Source organism: Myotis daubentonii, chromosome 8, assembly GCF_963259705.1.
Source record: "Myotis daubentonii chromosome 8, mMyoDau2.1, whole genome shotgun sequence".
Lineage (NCBI taxonomy): Eukaryota > Metazoa > Chordata > Mammalia > Chiroptera > Vespertilionidae > Myotis > Myotis daubentonii.
In genome coordinates, this window is record NC_081847.1 from 26,170,683 (window position 1) to 26,190,639 (window position 19,957).

General features: G+C 43.2%; 1 protein-coding gene across 1 annotated transcript in view; it reads left to right on the forward strand.

The window, feature by feature from the left end:
• Positions 1-19,957, forward strand: part of PAK5 (p21 (RAC1) activated kinase 5) — a 248,355-nt gene that overhangs the window by 165,342 nt on the left and 63,056 nt on the right. The gene's annotated exons all lie outside the window — the stretch shown is intronic.

Genomic DNA, 19,957 nt, shown 5'->3' on the forward strand with positions numbered 1-19,957 from the left:
GAGTCATGGAATAAGATATAATTACCCTAAAGAAATGGCTAGTAGATTTTTGGCAAGAAATTGTCATGAAAATAATTGTGTTAAAGCAGAACTCAGATCCAATAAATTTAAGGTACATTAAGTTTCTACAGAGAAAATGCAGCCATTGCAGTTTTCTTCTGTACTTCAGAATAAGAATTCCATAGATCATCAAGTAATTGCCCCAAAAGCTCCCTAGGGTAGTTAAACATTACTGAATTTTTCATTATGCTATCCCAACAGATCAGATTCTATTCTATATCTCTTGCTCATTATATTAGTAGACATCTGAGCAACATGAATACCTTATTCTATGTTAACATGAATATTGACTAGATTGTATTTAAATAATAGGCAAACCAAAGGTGGATGCATTCTTTTAAAGGATTCAAAGTAGGATCATAGTTAATAAATTATGGGAAAAGCTTATTTATAAGGTGTCATCTGAGCTGACTAAATTAGAATTGCAATTCCATTATTTGTGCATCATCTTGGTCATTCTGCTCTGGTATTGAATATGTGAGTATGTTCTACCTAAAGATCAATGCAGAGTCTTCTGATTCTTTATCTTGTAAATTTCATTTTCTGATAGGGTTTTGAAACTTTTTAAGCCAGATAAATGTAAAATATACAAAGATGGATATTTGAAAAGATAAATCTTTAGGAACAAAAGGACCTTCCATTTAAAACAGGTACTGATTGAGAGTTAATAGAAACTGACTAATTAACCAACTCTACTGGTTAATAATAGGAAATATCTTACTATTTGAGCATATCCCCCCCCCAAGAGAAGGCTCATGCTTAATTAATGACCACATAATAGGGTGGGCCACATATGAAAAGAAGTAGGGATTGGAGAGAATTTCCTTTTTTGGTTTCATTATTTTTCTCATATCCCAAGTTTTTATAAAAACTAGAAAATGGAGTGTTCAGTATTCCCAGAAAAGTCCTCTGCTCTTGGTCATCATGATAAAGGAAAAATGCCCAAATAACTACCTTGAGTACAGTTATCATTTGATGAGGAACATTCTAGAAGGATAGAACATTCTAGAGTCTTAGGGTAACATTCTAGCTGAAGGCCCAGGATAAGCGCTCTCTTTTAGAGAGCATGTTTATTATTGGGTGAGGACAGGGTATCATTTATTTCACCATGGTTTTTCACTTGTCCAGGCCATAACAGGTCCTGGCGAGCAGTGAAGGAGGAAGCTCAGTGATAATCCACAGTGCTCAGTGGACGTAGTACTTAAAAGGACCATTTAGCTCATTTTTTCCATCTTCTGGATGAGCTGGCTTATTATCCTCTATGACAGAATTTAAAAGCCCCACTGAGAGTTGGAGCAAGGTTTGCTACGTGCTGAGTTCCTGAGTCCCATGATGCTCTTACTCACTTTATCGCTTTCTACCCCTAATGCCAAATGTGTGAGCATCCAGTCCGTATGACATGAAAATATTTGTTATAGATGCTTAAATGCCATCTGGGGGATGACTGGAAAATACATCTTGAGTATAGATCCAGTCCTGTATTTCTGCAAATGAGACTTCAGACACAGTTTTTACCTGTGAAAAAAATAAAAAAATAAAACCAAACAAGAAATGACAAACAATGGTCAACTAGGTTGAAATTCCCCCAGAAAGAGTAGAGTTACTCAAATGCTTTTAACTGTACCATATACTCTCACCAAACTTCTTCAGACTGGTCCTCTCTCTCTCTCCAAATCCCATGAGTGCAGCTAGCACTGTTGGCAGCTCTTGGACACATTGGTGGTTCCAGAGAATCCTATTGACTCGACCAGCCTCTTAGAAAAGGGAAAGTAAAATGTTTAAGGGGCCAAACTATACCATGTAGATTGGATGATCCCACTGTTTGGAAGTGTCTTCTCTGGAGAAATTGTCCAAGTCACTGAGAATTACATATTATAAACCATGCAGAATATATATCAGAAGCTAGAACAATCATTGAAATAAGAAGCTATGAATTAATCAACAGAAAGGCGTATACACATAGAATTGTGCAGATTTAAAGCCATTTTGGCACAGTTATTTAAGTTAGGTAGAACCAACAACTCTAATTTGGTCCAGTTGTCCTTATTTAAAAGGAACAAGGAGCTCTAGATGGTTTGGCTCAGTGGATAGAGCATTCGCCTGCAGACTGAAGGGTCCCAGGTTAAATTCTGGTCAAGGGCATATACCTTGGTTGCGGACACATTCCCAGTAGGGCGTGTACAGGAGGCAGCTGGTCGTTGTTTATCTCTCATCGATGTTTCCAACTCCCTATCTCTCTCCCTTCCTCTCTGTAAAAAAATCAATAAAATATATTTTTAAAAAATAAAATAAAATGAAAGGAACAAGGAAAAATGAGACAAGAGATCATGACATAAAAGCAGTCAATGGAAGAAGGGTACAATGCCTTATGTCTTGGCCAAATGCCAGTTTTCCAATATTTGTGAGCTTCTGACAGGCTGGTGGAAATCTGCGATTGCAACCAACTCTCTCTTCTATATTGACTTGGGTTTTCAGCTGTTCCTATTCAGAATTTTCTTTAAATTGCATGCCATATGACTTTATTTTGTAGTTGTGGAGGATTCAGGGCCTTCTGCAGAGTCTTTCATTATGTGCATGATCCACAGTTTTCTCAAGTGAAGTAGGCAGAACATTTAAACAGGAAGTGTCAATGAAAGTGTGCACCAAGAAGCAAATGAGTAAATGCCCAAATGCGTGCTGCTCATCTGTCTCCAGGGTGGCCTGGCCGCTCCTTGGGCTGATGGTATGTGAAGTTAGACAGCAAACCTCCAGATCACAAGCTTCTCTCCCGACTTCTGTTGGTTTCTCCCTGAGTGGCCTGTCCTGACCTCCTGTCAGCTGAACTTGTCAAATGAGGATGGTGGTGCTTTGATAACTGGAAAATTCTATATAAAGGGAGATGATACTGTTAGGAGTGCCTTATTTGCCCCAGCGCTTCTCCACTGGCAGGGGTGACCTAACTGAAAATAACCCTTCTAAATCAAAAGAAAAAGCATGCGGCTCTCTCTGTGACTCCCACACATGCGTGGAACTGGAAAGATTTAATTTTACTCTCATTTAGCATCTTATAGAATTTGGGGCACTAAGATGGCCACTGTAGGCTTCTTTGTGGCACTGTCAAATCCTAGAATTTTTATCATTTTTGTCTTGTATGAGTAAATATAAGCATTATATTGTTGCCTCTGTATAAACTAGTGAGAAGGCAATTCATCAATACTTTGATCACTTTCAAGCAGCACATCACTGTCCAAGTGTTTGAATGCTCCTGCTATTACCAATAACATTAAAACTTCCATGAAAAAAAAAACTGTGCCTGAGATGGCATGAATCTAAGCATTTGCTATCATCACATAATCCACTTCCTTTTGAGAATCTTTGTATTAGTTTTTCATTGCTGCATAAAAAATTACCACAAACTTCATGGCTTAAAGGAATACGCATTTATTATCTCACAGTTTCCCTGAGTCTGGAGTGGAGGCAGGCTTAACTGGGTCCCTCTGCTCAAGGGCTCCCAGACTGCCATCAGCTGGGCTGCACTGCCCTCTGGAGGCGTAACTGGGGAAGCATCCACTTCCCAGCTCCTCTAGGCTGTGGGTGGAATTCACTTCCTCTCTGTGGAACTCAGAGTAGCTTGCTTCTTCAAGGCCACGGGAGAGCAAGAGCCACTCTGCTTGGAGTCTTACGTATTCACCATAACAGAATCACAAAATGATATCCCAGTACTGATGCTGTATCATGTAGAACATAGCCAGCCGTGGGAGTGACAGCCCATTACCTCTGCCATGTCCTATTGATTAGAAGCAAGCACAGGTCCTGCCCTTGCTAATAGAAAGGGGATTATTTGAAGCTGGGAGCACCAGCAGGGGGCGTCATCCTTGGGCTTGTCCATCCTGCTCCCCATTGTCTCTCCCACATGCAAGATACATTCATCCCAACCCCAGATTCCCTGAGTGTCATCCCAGTAGGGCAAGGGTGGGGAACATCTGGCCTGCAGGCCATATAAGGGTCACGAAATCATTTGGTCTGACCCTGCCAAGGCAACTGCAGGTGAAACTTGAAATTCAATAAATCTAGGAGCTTTTATCATAGCAACATATATTTATATTAAGTGAATGATGTTATAAATATCTAAACAGTCCTTGGCAGAAAAAAAAAGGGTCCCCACCCTTGCATTAGGGCAGTGGTTCTCAACCTTGGCTGCACATTAGTATCACCTGGGAATCTTTTTAAAATCCTGATTTCTGGGCCTCATCCTCCAGAAATTCTGTTTCTTTGTTACTAATGTTGTACCCCCACCCTATAACAAAGAAACAGAATTTCCGGAGGATGAGGCCCAGAAATCAGGATTTTAAAAAGATTCCCAGGTGATTCTAATGTGCAGCCAAGGTTGAGAACCACTGCGTTAGGGCATCATCGTAAAGTAAAATTGGGGTCAGGTGTGGATAAAGGGCTTGAGTGTGATCTACCAATCACAGCTGCTGGGGCACAGTTACTCTCCAGCTGTGGACCTGTGTGAAACTACAGTGCTGAGCATCTGCCTCCAGCCCTCCCAACATGAGATGGTGGGGCAGACATAGGGTAATAGTTGCAGACACTCCAGTCAAAACAGGGGAAATGAAAGGTAAAAAGGAGTCACCGGTCCAGAGCCCTTGTGAAACCTAGCCTGGCGAATGTTTTGAGTCCCTCAGTTAGGAGTCAAGGCTCAGGAATAACCTCTGTGGCTCAGGCTCCATCCTCTGGATTCTTGGTTCTGCTCTTCTTTTTCATGAAAGGTAGCCTGTGTTCACAGCAGAGTGGTGCTACCGGCCTGCTTTCCATTGCTGGGAGAACTTGAGGGGTCTGACAGCCTCCTTATGTTTTGTAATATCTGTCCCTGCAGTCCAAGCTAGCAAAGTTTCTATTTAACCAACTTCTCAGTGACTTTGTAAACCTTGTGTGGACTTCACTGTGGCTCACTCCATTAGGCAAGAGCAATAGCCACTGATGTGTTTCAGATAAACCCTCTGTTCTTGGCCTCCTGCTGAGATGCCCCTCAGCTCCCTAGAGCAAAGGTGGGCAACCTTTTTGTGAGTGCGTGCCAAAACCAGCAAAATCTCTGACTCAAAATTCTTCTGCCTGCCAACCCTAATTTTTTGAGAACATGTTACACCTACTTGATATATCTTAAGGTGTACCTTGTGAAGAACCTTGAAGAAATAATAACATTTATTTGAGCGACAAAAACACAGTATATGATGATGAAAAATACATTTATTTTTTAATGTATACATGTACACTGATAGTCCAACAGAAAACTTTATGACTCCGTTTGATATTATCAGTGGGACTTTTGCTGCTGCATCACTGATGACAGAGATTTTACATCAGGTTTATATTTCGTGACCTTCAGAGATATGCACAAGCTACTATTTTCATCCATCAGACTACCCCTATTACTAGACTTAACAAAATTCATCACTGAGAACAAAGATTCACAATTGTAAATGGAAGATAATAAGAGAGGGTTTCTCGTGCCAGCAAAAGTTACTGGCGTGCCATGTTTGGCATGTGTGCCAGGGGTTGCCCACCCCTGCCCTAGAGGTTCTCTGGTTGCACTGAGATCTGTGAGGTACACCCTTCATTCCTTACAAAGGCCTCTGTGTGATGGCCTCATCTGAACTTTGGTCTTTCTGAGTTTTAGCCTCTGTACCTTCAAACCCGCCGAACATGCTTTCCTGAGAGGCAGCTCTTCATTTTTGCATCTTTGCCATCTGGAGAAGCTCAGAATTTTTTGAGACATGAGATTCTGGTTTCTTTTCTTTAAATTGTAAGTTCTTCCTTCAATTAATCTCTCTCCTCCTGCAATTACTGTAAGCAGTAAGAACCAGGCAGCACCTGCCACGCTTTTCTTGGAAATCTCCTTAGATATGTGGACATGTTTATCACTTCCAGTTTCTGCTTTCCACATAACTCCAGGAGACAATTCTGCCAAACTTTCTTCCACCACAGAGCAAGGACCCACTTCCTCCACTTACCAATGACATGTTCCTCATTTGCTGCTGAGCCTCACCATCGGCATCCTCGAAGTCCAGGTTTCTACTAAGAGTCTGCTCATGGCAATTATGACTTTCTCTACCATGTTCCTTCAAATTCCTTCAGCCTCTACTCACTTCCTGGTTACAAACACTCCTGTGTTATGAACCGCATGTGTCTTTCCAAAATTCATATGTTTGAAACCCCAACCCCCGTGTGACTACACTTGGAGATGGGCCTTTAAGAGGCAATTAAGGTTAAACAAGGTCATAAAGCTGGAGCCCTAACCCTATAGGACTGATGTCCTTACAAGAAGAGGAAGAGACACCAAGGGCAGGCGGTCACAGAGAAAAGACCGTGTGAGGACATGGCAAGAAGACCGTCATCTGTAAGGCAAGGAAGAGAGGTCTTAGAAGAAACAACCCCACTGACATCTTAATCTTGGACTTCCACCTTCCAGACTATAAGAAATAATTCTCTGTTGTTAAACCACTCAGTGCAGTAGCCATAGCCAGCTAATACACATGTGTTTAGGTATTTGTTACAGCAGCACCCCACTTCCAGGTACCAAAATGTTTAACAAGTTACCATAAATTCAACAAATTATAACAACACACATTACAGTTCTCAGAGGTCAGGAGTCAAGCACAGTTTAGCTGCATTCTCTGCTCAGGCTCTCACAAGGCTGAAAACAAGCTGTCAGCTAGGCTGCCTTCCATCTGAGGGCTCAACTGGGGAAGAGTTGGCTTCGAAGCTCATTTAGGTTATTGGCAGAATTAACTTCCATGTGGCTTTGAGGGAATCGAGTACTGAGACCAGGAAGGAAGGGAGGTCAAGAAAGGGTGTGTTTATGAACAGTAACTGCTGTGGGCAGCTGGGGCCCAGTTCTGGTGTGGATGCCCTGAGGGACTTTGCAGAACACACCTCAGACTTGTCCCAGCGGGGAAGCCAGGGCATCTGTCACTTCCCATCCCTCACTGGCTGCAGGTTGCTCCCAGGAATTAATTTCTTGGTAAAATCCACCTGCCCCACCTTTGACCAAGCATTCCCCAGCAGCTAGAAAACACTTTAAGGTAGAGAGAATCAGGAAACCTTCAGCAGGGACAGGCACTAGCTGCAGGTGACCTACAGGGTGGACTGAGGGGATACAGATACAGCATCAATAGAAACTCCTATCAGTCTAGCAGCAGCTTTCATTTTGTCATCAAATATTGATTGTGAACTTACTACATTCCAGGCAATGAAGCTATAGAGAAAAACGATGTTTGGCCCCATCTCTACAGAGCACACAAGCTAGTGTGGGAGAGGGATTTGTATAGACAAACAAAATATAATAAACTAGAGACCTGGTGCACGAAATTCATGCACTGGGTGGGGGGGGGTCCCTCAGCCAAGTCTACACCCTATCGCAGTCTGGGAACCCTCGGGGGATGTCCTACTGATGGCTTAGCCTGCCCCCCATGGGGAGCGAGCCTAAGCCATCAGTCAGACATCCTTAGCACTGCCATGGAGCGGGGAGAAGCTCCCGCCACTGCCACTGCGCTCGCCAGCTGTGAGCCCAGCTTCTGGCTGAGCAGTGCTTCTCCTGTGGGAGCGCACTGACCACCAAGGGGAAGCTCCTGCATTGAGCAGCTTCCCCCTTGTGGTCAGTGTGTGTCATAGCAACCAGTCATTCCACTGTTTGGTCTATTTGCTTATTAGCCTTTTATTATATAGGATGTTATAATAGAATAGAGAACACAATTGAATATATAAGCACTTTGTTGTGAAAGCTTTGAGAGTGGAATTACTACACTTCTTAGAAAATTTAGAGAAGGTATAACTTTGGATTTTAACACATTGTATGCAGGAAACATACGTTTTACGTATTTATACGTTCTATCAGTGTAGTAGAGTGCGGGACACGTATTAATATGTTTTTTATAGACTAGCGGTAGAATGCGGGTAACGTATAAATACGTAAACTAAAGTTATCGTAATTTTACTGAACGTTGCCATTTGTGCAAAAAATTAGCAAAAATGGCCCACACCACCTGTTAGCGTGCGATCAAAACTACCCGCAAACAATGTGTTAAAAGAATGCAGTCTTATTTTCATACCCGATGTAAGGATATCCCGAGATCAGGAAATAATTGTACCCAGAGACAGTGACAGTGTCTTGCTTAACAGCCCTCTGGACCCACACTCTCCAAGATCAATCTCAATTGTGGTTCTTCTGCCTGTTCCAGATATCGGACCTTGTGCAAGTTACTCAACCTCTGCCTGCTTACTTCCTGGTCTGTTTAAAGTGGATATAATAGTACTACTCATAGGGCTGGTGTGAGGACTAAACAGTCTAATACATGTACAATATTCGTGGGCAATACAGTTTTTAAAAATGAAACAAACCTGATGATCGCAAATACAAAGTATAATAAAAATGGCCTTTTTTAGGAAGAGAACAGTGTTTTGGGTTTGCTTTCTCTCACAATATAACAAAGACTGTATGCGGATGTCTCAATCTATATATATATATAAAAGCCTAAATGACCAGCCGACTGGCCAATCGGCTGACCGGCTGGTAGCTATGATGAGCACTGACCACCAGGAGGCAGACACTCTACACAGGAGCGGAAACCACAGGCATGGAAACATGGAACAGACTGATAAATCTCAGAGGGAAGGGGGGAGGGGGAGGGCTGGGATGGGGGAGGGGGAGAGCTGGGAGAGATTAACCAAAGATCTTCTATGCATACAGAGGCCTGGTGCACAGGTTCATGCACCAGTGGGGTCCCTTGGCCTGGCCTGTGGGGATCAGGCCAAAACAGGCTCTCTGACATCCCTCGAGGCTGCAGGCCAGGCCAAGGGACCCCTAGTTGTATAATAACTCTCAAAGTTATATAAAATGTGAGTTCTCAAAGTTGGGTCTTCTGAGAGCAGCAGAGACCAGCAAACACCGCAGATCTCTTGCACTCAGGGGTGCTTTCATGTGTAAGTTTCCTCAGGGCAGGTTTCCAATGATCTCCTTCAACTCAGACCTGCAGGATGCTGCAGGCCATTCCTTCCACCATGAAGCAGGAGCCAGAGGAATGGCCCTTCTGGCAGCAGCGCCTGTGACATTGGCAGCCCACCCCTCCCCGCCTCCTCATCTTTGCTAGATCTGCCAGCTGTTAGGCTGAGAAGCCCCATCTGCTGGAAACCCCAAGCCAAGTTCCCTTCCTGAAGGCTGCAGGGGTGGGAAGTGGGTGTTTTGTGTGTGTTTTTTTTTTTTTTTACAGAAAACAACGCAAAGGAGAGATGCACATAGAAACAGGTTTCTTCAAAACCGCAATGTAGGGCAGGGAACTGGAGAAGGAGCAAAGTACAATAACACCTTCTCCCAAAATGAAACTCTCTGGTATGTTCAACAGATATTTTTATCCAGAGAGGCAAATGTGCTCCTTTGGGAAATTATTTGTAATAATCTTTAAATTTTAAAGTATCTTTTAAAAATCTTTACCCGAGGACATGTTTTTCATAACCTTTAATTATTTTCAGTGTATAAGAGTAATACTTAAAATATAGGAAACTGTATTTTAAAAGGAAGATCAATCGAATCTCCACTGTCCTCTGTTGATTTTTTTAAAATATGTTTTTATTGATTTGAGATAGAGAGGATTGGAGAGAGATAGAGAGATAGAAACATCGATGAGAGAGAACCATCCATCTGCTGCCTCCTGCATGCCCCCTACTGAGGATCAAGCCCACAACCCAAGCATGTGCCCTGACCAGGAATGAACCGGTGACCTCTTGGTTCATGGGTCGATGCTCAAAAAACTGAGCCAGCCTAGCCAGGCTCCACTGTTGAATTTTGATGTACTTTCTTCCATTATTTAAACACTCACAAACACACACACACACACACACACACACACACCACACACACACACACACGAAGAGAAGAGCAAGATTGATTACGATGTCTGTACAGTTTTTATTTCATTTTTTTCACCTAATGCTGTAGTTCCCAAACTTTCTTGGTTCAAAGCACCCATTGTCTCAGTATTCATCACAGCCCCTCCTAGGAAAAAAGGAATAGTTAACCTTTACATTTATTAAGTATTTCAATCCAAACAATTTAATAAATATTTAACAATTATACACATAAATTGAGATTTTAAATTTTTGTCATTTTTAAAGAAAATCCTAATAAAATATGCACATCTGTTGGGCACTGCACACCTTCTTCAGCCTTGGAGCCAGGTTGGGTAACACATCCTCATTTCCTGTTCCACATTGATTTTTACACAGAACTTTTTTTGTCATGACAACTGCCAAATGCTTCATTCACTGATGTCATTAAAAGGCAAGTGGTGCAATTGAATGTAGAAATTTGAACTACCTTGAGCTGGTGATTTAAAAGTTATCTGACAGAGGTTAGCTATTGCTGTTTCCTTCAAAAATCGAAATTACTCTGCCACCCCCTGTGCATTCCCTGTGCATTCCTCTGGGGCACCTGGGCTTACAGTTTGAGAACCATGAACCTACATGTTGTCACATTGCCTGCAACATTGTTTTAGTGGCAACATTAGGACAGATGTGCTATGATTTGAAAACCCTTTATGGTTGGGAATTTTGTTGATTAATAGTTCATTTTTTTATTGATAAATTCAGTGTCTGCAAAGGGTCATAAGTTCCATTCCTTTATGTAAAAATGGGATTTTGAATGCACAATTGCTGCCCATTGTTATTTGGCCTGTTTATATTCCCATCTTGCAGTTTGAGAGCCTAGTTCGCCAGTGGCACATATGGTCTTGAATGCTGATTCCACCTTCCCATCTTCATGGTTTTGATTCACTTTTAAGAACAATGAGCCTAATACAGGAAAACATTTTTAGCCCATCAGCTATGCTTCAAGTTTCCAAGCGAATGAATAAAAACAAAGCTGAGGAATTGACAAGACTGTAAATTAGCAACAACTAAAGAGAAATTAACCTAGAACACACACACACAAAATGCAGACAGTTGAAAATTGTCAATTTCCAGCCCATCCAGTGTTGCTAAGTGGTTGAGTCTTGACCCATGAACCACGAGGTCAGGGTTCGGTCAGGGCACATGGCTGGGTTCGATCCCCAGTGTGGGGCTTGCAGGAGGCAGCCAATCAGTAATTCTCTCTCTTCCCTGATGTTTATATCTCTCTCTCCCTTTTCCTTCCTCTCTTTGAAATCAATAAAAAGATATTTTTTAAAAATAGCCAACTTCTAAAAACTCTTATTTTTTGATAACTTTCCACTGCAAACCTGGGCTCTGTACCATCCCTTACCCCACTGGTGAGCTTGGCTCTGCAAGGGAAGACATCAGTGTTTTCTTGCATGGTTCCCTTTCTGCCTTCTGCATTCCTTTTAAAGAGACCCACGTTCACTATCTGTTCTTCCATTTCAGGCCACTTTGTTTCCACAAATGCCTGCCATGGGCCAAGCCCAGTGCCCTGTGCTGGGGGCACAGCAGTGAATAACTGAGGCCTGAGGCCTTCCTTCCGGGAACATTTACTGGGGAGGGAAAGTAAATGTAGATGTGACCCGGAGTTATCAGTGTGGAGTGTTATGAAGGGGAAAATAAAGGTATGGAGGGACAGCAGCAAGTCCTTGTTAACATTTCTGCTCTCAGAACCCACCTAGTTGTCATGACAAAACTTCCTGCCATGTTCACTGCACTGAAAGGTGTCGGTTTCATTCCATTTCATCCTTGGACAATGAGTAAACAAGCACATCAGAAGAAAGGTGGCTGACATAACTGAGAATCAAGAACTGAGGCATTATGAACAAAAATAGATACAGAGGCAGAGCTGCCTCAAACAGACTGTCAAACTGCAGCGGGAAGGCTGGAAAGGGTAGGGGATCAGAAGGGGGCGGGTAAGCAACTGAAGGACTTATATGCATGCATATAAGCATAACCAATGGACATAAGACACTGTGGGGTAGGGGAGGCCAGGGGATTGTCAAGGGCGGGGGGAAAAAGGAGACATATGTAATACCCTTTGTAATACTTTAAGCAATAAAACTAAAAAAAAAAAAAAAAAAAGAACTGAGGCAGTTTGACAACTGGTGGGGAACGTTGGTAATCTCTGTCAAACTCAGGGAGGGAGGTACAGGATGGCTTTCCTCAGTGACTGAATGGCTGCCCAGTAGGAGGGGCATTTAGGATTCCTTCTAGGAGTCCCCTGGAAGGAAAAATAGCAAGGGCTGTGCAGAGAAAGCACACACAGGCCGCAGTACTGTGGAGAACATGAAGCTGTGTGCTCTCTAGCAACCGAAGGGACTGACTTGGAAAGCATTGGGATCCTCTCATTAGGGATATTCCAATATTGACCCAATTACACATAAAAGGCACCTGGACACAGTAGGTGGGGCAGGAGTAAAAGCCAGGAAGGGCTGGAGTAGAGAAGTGGGTCAGGGTTCTGTTGCCTGAGAGGTTGAGGACACCCATGAGAGGTGGGAGTATTGGAGGGAGTGGGATGGGGGTTGAGGTATGAGAAGTGTGGCCATGGTTTGGCAGTTGTGTCTCCTTCAAGGAGAAGTCAGGAAAGAATGAAATTGGTTTTCAATTATATCTTGCCAAGTCCTAGATGACATGCAAGATTATTAAGGTTGAATATAGCTATGCTTTTTTTCTCCCAAACTTTTTTTCTCCTTCTTCTTTCCTCTCTGGTCTATCAAAAGTGAAACAATAAAGAATAGAGTCTACCTTCTATAATTCTGCTCAAAGTTTTCATCCTGAAACATATGCTATGTCATGAATATATTCATTTATCTAAGCTTTCTTTAATTTGCATGTGTGTTCTTCTTATAGAACTGTGCCTGTCATCAGGCAGGTACTCAATAAATATTTGATGATTGTACTCATTCAAATCCACTCCAGCCCATAATCGTTTGTCATGTATATTAACATATGTCTCAGCAATAACCCTGGATAGGGAATATTAACATAGAAAATACTGTGGCCACATTGAGCAAAGCTGTGCTTCTTCAATCTGATTATAATGTGTCAGGCAGATAAAATTGGGGTTTCCTGATGTTTTTTATACATGTATATAAAGTAACTTTGAACTTTATGCAATAGGCATCTACTTCATCCATTAAGCCATACAGTATTTGCTATATTATCTACTGCTTCATCTGGTGTTTTATTGACTTGTTCCTTCATTCTTGATAGTGTCAAGCCTTGTGCTTACGATAGAGTATTCTGCCATCTAGTGGGCTTGAGGCCACATTACAAGCATACTCATCTTTGTACAGTGGGTTTATTTCTCATTACATTAATACTAGAGGCCCAGTGCACAGATTCGTGCACTGGTGGGGTCCCTCAGCCTGGCCTGCCCCCTCTTGCAATCTGTGGCCTGCCTCCTCTTGCAATCTGGGAGGATGTCAGACTGCTGGTTTTGGCTGATCCCCAAGGGGTGTAGCAGTGCGGGAAGTGGCAGGCAGCCAGGGAGGAGCCCAAGCCAGGGCCAGGTGCTGCTCCCGCTCATCCCGGCCCCACTGTGCCTGCTACTGCCACCCACCACTCCGTAGCACTGCCACAGAGGCAGGAGAGTCTCATGCCACTACAGCTGTGCTTGCCAGCTGTGAGCCCAGCTTCTGACTGGGTGGTGCTCCTGCTGTGAGAGCACACTGACCACCAGAAGGCAGCTCCTGTGTTGAGTGTCTGCCCCCTGGTGGTCAGTGCATGTCATAGTGACTGATTGACAGGTCATTCGGTCATTCGGTTGCTTAGGCTTTTATATATATATATATATATGTATATATGTGTATATATGTATATATATGTATATATATGTATATACATGTATATATGTGTATATATGTATATATATATGTATATATATGTATATATAGACTAGAGGCCCAGTGCACAAAATTCATGCACAGGTATGGTACCTAGCGGCTGCCAGCTGCTGGCTGCTGGCCAGGGCCTCCTTCGTTCCACGCCACCGCCTGGTGGTCAGCACACGTCATAGTGAGCCATCAAACTCCCCATTGGTCAAACTCCCAAGGGGACACTTTGCATATTAGGCTTTTATATATATAGATTAGCTCAACTGAAGAAAAATAGTGGCATAGATTTTTAAGATTTGACATTTTCTTTCATGGTGGTTTTTCAATTTTGGGACACAATTTATATGTTTAAATTTCTCTTTGATGCTTTATCACTAAAACATTAAATTTTTCACTTTTTTTTTCCTGACTTGGTAAAAAAGCCCATCTCATCCTTGCAAACTGAGTAAATCTGAGGCTGTTTCCTCATTTTTTAAGTAAGGCTTTAACTGTATCAGCTATTTCTAATGCCATCCCATAGAAAAATCATCTGAGAAGAATTACTTAAAAATACAGATTTCCAGGGCTCAATTCCCCAGAGTTGATTCAGTGTCTTTGAGAACTACCTATACTCATTGTACTGCACTATTAGGTTTCTTTCCCTTGGTTTCAGCTTTAAATTCTGTCTTTGTCAAGAAAAATGCAAAGGTGCCACCTAGCGTCCCTGAATAGTTTGTGCAGCCTCACTTACAATTAACTAAATGGATGGTGGGTGGTGCCACATCAGATAAGAACATATTGAAGCTTTAACTTGTCAGTGTTTCCAGTAATAAATGCAATCAAATTTGCATTTAATTAGGGAAGCCGATGCCGTGGTGAGAGAAGCAAATGTTAACCATCAGCTCACTTGGAATAATTGGTTTGCTCTCCCTTTTGATTTATGACTTGACCTTTTCCTGAACTCAGTTACGTCCTCTCAGCCTTGCGTCTGAATCACACACAATTGCAGTAGTTTGGCTTTTTGCAGTTGTCTATATTTTCACACAACTCTAGGAAGACCCAAGTAAAGAAATGAAACAAAAGACTTTTGCAGAGAAAAATGATCATTTCTAACCCCTTCCCATTTCCACTGGCAATAAGCAACAGACTGTTAAGGAATTCAACGACATTCCACCTCCACCCACCACCCACCTGGACTTCTATCCTTAGCTTCTCACTGCCCACAGAAAGCCAGGCCATCAGGCTCCGGAGGAAGGAGGCATGCTTTTCTTGGGTCCCGGGCCTTGTTTGGGCTCTGCACCCCAGCCTATCACCTACTGTACCGTAGACCTCGATTCCCACAGTGCCGGCCACAGGCCACATTGTGCTAAGCGCAGAAGACCCAGGAAGCATATTGGTCATGGATCCCCAAGAAATAACCCAGAGGACTGGCTGTGAAAGTCATGGGTGTATCAGGACATTCATGCACACAAGGGTTGACCCACTGACACTGCTCTTTTACGCCGCCAAACCTTTCCCACTAGGAGGTTTTATAGAGCACAGAGAACAGAGAAAAGGGGGCACGCAGGGGCAGGGGATGGGCCCCTGTGCAAGCTGTGTGAGATCAAAACACTGGCTGATTACATCCGGGCTCACAGCTACAAGCAATTTCTCTTTGGCCCTTCTTAGACCAAGTTGCTGGCCAGGTGCCCAGGGTCTCACATTCTGCTTACAGGTGGCCTTCCCTAGATTCCCACAGGGTGGGAGGGGACTTGGAGCATGGGAAGTGGTCCCCATCCCCGTTTACCACACAGGCCAGCAGCTGCAACATCCCCGGGAGCATGTAAGATGCAGAATCTCAGGCCCAACCCAGACATGCTGAATCAGGCGCTTAACAAGACAAAGAGGATATGCATGTGCACACTGACGTTTAAGACACACCGCCCTAGTGAACACAAGGTTTAACTCTGATGCCCTTCCCAATGGGCTGCTTTCCCTTGCTGGGTGCCCAAGGGGGTAAACTAGTCAGGGAAGATGGGCCCCAGGCAGATCTGGCTTTGGCATCAGAACCTGTCACATGATTTGGGCTCACTCCTTAATCTCTCTCCATCTCTGGCTCCTGGCTGGAATATGGGAACTCTTGATACTAACTTCAGGGAAATGTTGTGGGCTGACGTATGTAAAGCACCCAGCATGGTGCCTGCCTCATAGACTGTCCTTGGTTACTATTAGTTCCTTTCTCTACCCACTCCCTCCAGGTAAAAGCATGGTTGAGTATAGTTTCAGCCTTGCCTGGTGTGGTGATTTTTAAAACTGTCCCTACTGTTTTGTGGACACTTCTCCTGCCAGGGGTGTCCTTGACTGGGGCAGGGCTTCTGATTCCCCCATACCAGGAGAACATGGAAGAAGTATCCTGCGGACCCTCAAAACTGGGTGAGGAATGGCCAGGCAGCTTCCTTCCACTGGCTCTCCAGGATGCTCGCTCTGGGGAAAGCCCCACTGTGTAAGGAGCCACCATGCTGCGGAGGCCTTGTGTAGGTAGGTGCTTGGTGGACAGCCCAGCTGAGCTCCCAGCCAACAGTCACCATCAACTACCAGCCCCGTGTGTGAGCTTCGGGAATGTCCAGTCCCTTGTGCCTGCAGCCCTAGCCAACATGAGACTGCAATTGTGGACAACTGCCGACCTCTTCCCAAAGGCCTGACCCTTACAGTTATGAGCAAATAAAACAACTGGGGGGAGGGGGAGGCGTGGGGAGGCTCATTGATGCAGCAACAGTACCTGAAACACACTTTGGTATTCTTTCACTTAATTCTTTCAACAAAGGACCTAGGCCAGGAGTCAACATACTATCCTTACCTGCCAAATCTAGCCTGCCATCTCTTTTTTGTGTTTGTTTAATAGACTATTTTTAGAGCTGTTTTAGGTTTTCAGCAAAACTGAGAAGAAGGTACAGAGATTTCTCATATACCCTCACACATACACAGCCTTCCCCACTATCAACATCCCCCACAATCTATAAAGCTACACTGACACATTATTACCACACAAGCCCATAGTTTACATTAGAGTTCACACTTGGTGGTGTATATTCTATGGATTCTGACAAATGTACAGTCTAGTTTCACATCCCTAAATATCCTCTGTGCTCCGCCTATTTATTCCTCCCTCTTCCCTAAACCCTGCTGACCACTGGTCCTTTTACCATCTCAATAGATTTGCCTTTTCCAGAATCCTATATAATAAAAGCCCAGCAACAGAAACAGTGGAATGGACCATAATGACCCAAGACCAGAACAACCGTGGCCCCTCACCCCTGCTGGCCCCACCCCCCAGCAGGGACTCCCCACCCCGATCAGAGGTGTGGCTGTCCTGCAAACCGCCTGCCAGCCCCTCGCCCCGGCCAGCCCCACCCACCAGCAGGGACCCCCCACCCCTATTCAGGGCCCCCATCAGGGCAGGCTGGCCGGCCCCCACCTGTGCACTGGGCCTTTAGCCTATATAATAGAAGGGTAATATGCAAATTGACCCTAACGATGGAATGACAAGAACAACCACTCGTCCAGTCACTATGAGGTGCACTGACCACCTCTTGGTCCCTTCCACCAGTTGTCAGGCTCTGATTGCCCGATGGCAAGTGGGGAACTGGGGTGGGTGGTTGGGGGGGGTAGGGCTGGCAAGTGGGTGGAACGACCGACCTCTCAGTTCCTCCCTCCAGCCAGCAGGCTCCAATCACTCAATGGTGAATGGGGAATTGGGGGTGGGTGGCAGCGGGGGGCGGGGCCAATTGCGGGCAGCCAGGGAAGATGACCCTGATTGCAGGCAAGGCCTAGGGACCTTACCTGTGCATGAATTTCATGCACCAGGCCTCTAGTATCTTATAATTAAAGAGTTCAGTATGTAGCCCTTTCAGATGAGCTTCTTTCACTTAATAATGTGCATTTAAGTTTCCCCCATACTTTTCCTGGCTTGATAACTCATTTATATTTTTGGCACTGGATGATGTTCCATTGTCTGGATGTGCCACTGCTTATCCATTCACCTACTGAAGGACACCTGGGCTGTTTCCAAGTTTTGGTAATTATAAATAAAGCTGCTGCAAATATTCACGTGCAGGTGTTTGTGTGGCCATAAGTCTTAAACTCATACGGGTAACCTGCTGCATCAGATGGCCAAAGTATGTTTCGTTTTTTAAAAAACTGCCAAAGTGTCTTCCAAAGTGCCTGCACCATTTTGCATTCCCCCCCACCCACCACCACCACAGTGAGTGAGAGTTCCTATTGCTCCACTTCCTCATCAGCATTTGATGATGTCAGTGTTTTGGAATCCATTCCAATGGGTGTGTAGTAGTATCTCACTGTTGTTTTAATTTGCAATTCCCTGATGACATATAATGTTGTGCATCTTTTCATATGTTTATTTACCATCTGCATATCTTCTTCACTGAGGTGTTTGTTAAGATCTATTGCAAATATTTTCTTCCAGGTTGTGGCTGGTCTTCTCATTCTCTTGACAGTGTCTTTCACAGATCAGAGGTTTTTAATTTTAATGAAGTTCAGCTTATCCATTATTTTTTTCATGGATGGAGCCTTTTGTGTTGTATTTCATAAGTCATCTCCATACTCCAGGTCCTTTAGACTTTCCCCTATCTTATCTTCTAGGAGTTTTATGGTTTTGCACTTTACATTTAGGTCTACAATACATTTTGAGTTCATTTTTGTGAAAGATGTAAGGTTTGTTTCTAGATTTATTTATTTATATTTTGCATATGGATGGCCAGTTGTTCCAGCACCTTTTGTTGAGGTGGATAATTTTTCTTCTTCGTACTGTCCATTGCCAAAGATCAGTTGACTGTATTTGTGGGGGTCTGTTTCTGGGCTCCCTAATTTGTTCCAGTGATGTATTTCTCCACATTTTTGCCAATATTACACTGTATTGATCACGATAGCTCTACAAAAAGTCTTGGGGCTGGGTAGTGTCAATCCTTTGACTTTCTTCTTCTTCAAATTCTGTTGCTATTCTGGGTCTTTTGCCTCTCCAAATAAACTTCAGAATCATTTACCAATATTCACAAAATAACTTGCTGGGATTTTTATTAGAATTGCATTGAGTCTATAGATCAGGCTTGGAAGAACATCTTGACAATACTGAGTCTTTCTATCTCTGAGCATGGGCTATCTCTCCATTTATTTGTTCTTTTTATGTTTCTTTCATCAGAGTTTTATAGTTTTCCTCATACATATCTAATACCTATTTTGTTAGATTTATACTTATTTAATATAAGAGAATGTTAATGTAAATGGTATTGTGTTTCTTATTTCAAATGCCACTTGTTTGTTGCTGGAATATAGGAAAGTGACTTCTGTATATTAACTATATACCATGCAACTTGGGAGAGTTTGGGGTTGATTCTTTTGGATTGTATGCACAGATAATTATGTCATCTCTAAACGAAGACAGTTTTATTTTTTTCATTCCCCATCAGTGTACCTTTTGTTTATTTTTCTTGTTTTATTGTCATACTTGACTTCCAATAACATATTGAAAAGCAGTGGTAAGAAGGGACAACCTTGCCTTGTTTCTGATCGTAGCAGGAAAGCATCTAGTTTCTCACCATCAAGTGTGATGTTAAGTGGAAGTTTTCTGTAGATGCTGTTTATCCAATTGAGGAAGATCCCCTCTATTCCTCATTTGCTGAGAGTTTTTATTCTGAATGGGTGTTGGATTTTGTCAAGTGCTTTTTCTGCAACTACTTGATACGATCGTATGATTTTTCTTCTTTAACCTGTTAATGTGATGGATTACATTCATTGATTTTCTAATAGTGAACCAGCCGTTAAGGCGCTGTCCTTCAAAGACGAGTTACAGGAACTGGTTGTTGGAAGCAGAGCACACAGGAGTCCAGGTAGAAATGCCTGGGAACTGTACAAGAGACCCAGTGGATCCAAGAAGATTATCAGCAATGTCTGCTACAAAGACTGAAGGGGCGATTACCAGACCAAAGGGAAATAGCCTAGGATCTTATAAATATGCCAGCACTTTATATCTACCTATTTGTAGTTCAAATATCAGGCATATTTTTTGTGTTCTGTCCAGGAAAAAATAATAAATATATGGTGCTAACAGAATTCTGCAAGCACACTGCACTGTGCAAGCT